Below are 3,911 nucleotides of genomic sequence, written 5' to 3'. Positions count from 1 at the left end.
AGAAGCAAGAAAGAATCAAAGTTATTGTTCTCGAAAGTCTTTCAATAATCTACTTTTTACTTACGACAAGTAAATTTCAATAGAAAAAAATAAATATCATGCTCAACTATTGTCAAAAGTAAATTAAAAATCCAAAATACCGATCTCCAAGGAAAATAAAAAACCAAAAGACCGATCTCTAAGGAAATTTCAAAACAGAAAGTCCTTTATTAAATGGCAAAATTGAACTGAAACACACCAAACATCATAACACATTACGCATAAGTCTGTATCGCACATTTGTAGTTTAAGAGTTTAAGAAGACGACAGATGGACGAAAAAAAATAAAACTATAGGACTCTTGCATCTTGAATGAAGGATACTAACTTAATAGTTTATTACCGATACAAAAATGTGGGCAGTAAATGTTATGAAGCCTTTTAAGGAAAAACATTATTGCATAGCGATTCTTCTCTTTATTTAACCCAAATCATTTATTTTGTACAAACAACGCATTTAACAGAAACTCCATTTTTGTAAGGTGGACACCTTAAACTGCCACAGTTGGTGCTGATACCATAAAATAAAGCTCCGTTTTCATCACTAGTTTTGTTGTCCACAGGCTCTGCATCTTTATCAACACATACATAGTCCTTGAAACTGTAATCTTTATAATCTGACATAAGATAACCGGTGTACTAGAATGTCCAGCCCTTGTAGCAGGTTTTTCTCCCTGAAATTATAAATTTAAGCTTGATTAAAGCGTATTCCTCTTCTGCATAAAATAAGTTTGATACGGACATTACCTAAATTTGTTTCATATTGTTTTCATGCCATTGAAAGTCAAACAAAGAACCCCGTCTCTTTATGATACTAATGTGACTTTAACCTCTGTGTATTTGCAAACATGTTTATTCCTTTTGCAGTTTCTTCTTGTATAACATGTTTACAGGTACAGATTTAATAAGTTGGTTCTCTGCGATTGTTTGTTTACTGTTTTTCAACATCATTAAATATAGCATATACATTAAGCAATTACTCACCAGGGAAAGATAAACGAATCTTAGAAGATTAGCAAAAACAAATACCCAAAGCAGATCAAAACTAAATGTGTTTGTATGGTTGACAACAAAGTAAATAGATTAGATAAAAAACAGAACTGAGAAGTATTGTATTGTAATAATTTGACAAAAGAAGATTCCTTGAATTCGGAGGATATGAATATGATTGCAGATACAAAATAGCATCTCCGCTTTACCTTAAAAAAAGAGTTACACAAGTAATCTATAAAGTTATGATTCAAAAAGCGTTTCAAAAATTTGTTTGAAGTGGGTAACTGTAAGGATTAGTTGCAGATATACAATGCATTCCCGTTGAAAAAGCTGAAGGTATGAATCGGAAACCTTAAATTAAGATTATAGATCAACCTAACATGTTCCGTGCAAAAGGTCAGAGAGCGGTACACGATCACATTTTGTGTTTTAGATACTCTGAAGTTTTAAGAAATTCTGTCAATCGGACAAGTATATTATTTGCACAAAAAAATGAAGATCAAACGGACAAACGAACAATTCACTCATTAGATAAATACTTCGCCTTCGAGGTTAGAATGAAGTGCAAAAAGAAGCAATTGATTCAAAAACGACTATCTAGAAATTAAAGTATCAAGCAAATTCAACTCCATCACAAACAATGTTTAACCAGGTGATTGAGAATGGTAAACAGATGCTGAATCGGCATCCTTCGTATTGCTCATTGCAAGTGAACATCCAGACATAAGTCGAATTTAATAATGTCACAAACCATGAAAAGAGAACAGATTTTTGACTGAGACTTATAGTCATGGGAGATATTCATGGGCATTTGTGACACTGGTTTACAAAAATGGTAAGCAAAGTAAGGATGACGACAACGCACATTTTGAAGATCTGATTTAAACTGCATTATTTGGAGCCATCGATTCAGTTATTACCTTGAAAGCTTCAATCCTCTTTTGATGAAACAAAGATCATACATGCATACTTTTTTTTTAATAAATCAGTGGGAATATGAATATTGGATATGCAGGTTCTGCTGAGATGTTTTTTTACCACAAAAAAAAAAAAAAAACCCAACCAAAAGCGGAAATTGAAATCAGCAGTTGTCAATTTTATTTCAACCGATACTTAGTTTCAATTTGTAAACACTAATTAAGTAATGTCGAAGACCTGACAAAATATGATTATACATGATTTAATTAAGACACTATCATTTCTTATCTCTCAACAAATACAAATGATATTTGTACCTGGTATCATGAGAACATTCGATCTTTTTCTTTGGTAGCAAACCGTACATGGCACCTCTTTTTGAACCATATCGCTTTTCATTTCCGATGGTCTGTAAAATGAATTAATCTGATATTCGGCCCCAAATAACTGAACATTGCCACCTTTGATTGGTTCTCCATTTTCAGGGTCGTTTGGTAGGCATAAATAATTTACACCTCCTCCTTTATTTGTATAATGGTTACCACCAACCTGACCTGAAATAAAAAAAAAAAATATTTTCTTTTGTCGTGTATTTTCTGACCGTTAAGCAAACAACAATCAAGCAGATACATAATGTTAAACCAAATCAAGTTATGTCGACGCTTATGAAGATTTGTGAAATATGTTATTTTGACTCTGGCAATCAATCAATCAACCAACCTATCAATCAATCAAAATATAGCTTAATATACATTTATAGGTGTCAGACCACCAATTAAAAATCCCTATCTGTTCAACCAAATTTTGCAATTTTCACAGCTTTTTAAATATTTTACCATAAGTTTAACTTCATAGAAACCAGGTATATCCTTAATTGTACATGTATCAGCTTTCTACATGCCAATTTTCACCATACCTTTAAAGCCTTCTAACAAAATAACTGACCATCAAACAGAGGTACTCCAAAACAAAAACCTGGTTTTCTGGAAATCTAAAATTAGTATACTATGGAGCGCATTAATCCTCAATTTTAATGCAAACGCATAGACAAGTAAATTTTGGCTCAAAATGATCTAGATATATTTCTTTTTCACCAAAAGTTTCATTTCTGCAAATTTGTTTGTTAGTTTAAGTAAACAAGGACATCAAAATCACTATTTTGTGTCAGAGTAGGGCTACTTTTACATACGTTCTAAATTGGAGGGAGTAATTGGTGGTCTGACACCTATAAAGATTAAATTTATTAGTCATCAAATTAGACCCACGGTTCATAGTATGAAAAAAATAATAAAAAAAGTCTATCTTACATTGTTACAGCAGAATATAACACGACTGTTTGCTTTGTGGTTTATCCGTTTATATTTAAAACATATAAAAATCAAACACTTAAAAAACAGCCTTTGACTACTTTCACTTTAAAACATTATGAAAAGTAAAAAGTGTACAACATTTTCTTTCAATTACCTGTGTATACAATTTCTACTTCTCTGCTACATGATTTCTTTCCCCAACGTACATATGTCACACCTAAAGAAAAAAACAGTAACACTTTGTTATTTGTTTTGGTATGTTTAACTTTACAATACAAATAAACATTACAAATTACAGATTCGTATTTTGCCTATGTAAAAACTAAAATAACAACATTATAATACTGAACTCATAAGAAATTTCTATACAGAAAGGCCATAAGCAAATGGCAAGATCAAAAGGTAACGGATAACTAGTTAACGCAACCTTTCAATCTATAATTATCATGTCCTCATTTTCCATATGCCGTTCAAATGTTCTGGTAAAATAATTTTGCAGATTCAATCTATTATAATTTGTCAAATATTTCACAATAAAGAAAAGAGTTCTTCACAGTTGATAAGGGGAACATTTTTACCTATATGGGGTTTTATAATCATTTCGGGATACTTTTGGACTATTTATGCTTGGATATTTTGTCAATACTACTTC

The 3,911-nt window shown here is 31.4% G+C and overlaps 1 long non-coding RNA gene across 1 annotated transcript; it reads right to left on the bottom strand.

The window, feature by feature from the left end:
* Positions 1 to 432: 432 nt before the first annotated feature.
* LOC143084463 (uncharacterized) lies at positions 433 to 3,478 on the bottom strand. Its single transcript, XR_012981087.1, has 3 exons — positions 3,414 to 3,478; positions 2,267 to 2,503; positions 433 to 712 (listed from the first exon to the last, which is right to left on the bottom strand). It is a non-coding gene; the product is annotated as an uncharacterized LOC143084463 (long non-coding RNA).
* Positions 3,479 to 3,911: the final 433 nt, after the last annotated feature.

The sequence above is a fragment of the Mytilus galloprovincialis genome, chromosome 7 (assembly GCF_965363235.1).
Source record: "Mytilus galloprovincialis chromosome 7, xbMytGall1.hap1.1, whole genome shotgun sequence".
In the NCBI taxonomy this organism is placed as follows: domain Eukaryota; kingdom Metazoa; phylum Mollusca; class Bivalvia; order Mytilida; family Mytilidae; genus Mytilus; species Mytilus galloprovincialis.
The sequence above is the reverse complement of the archived record's forward strand: the minus strand, read 5'-3'. Positions and strand labels throughout refer to the sequence as shown.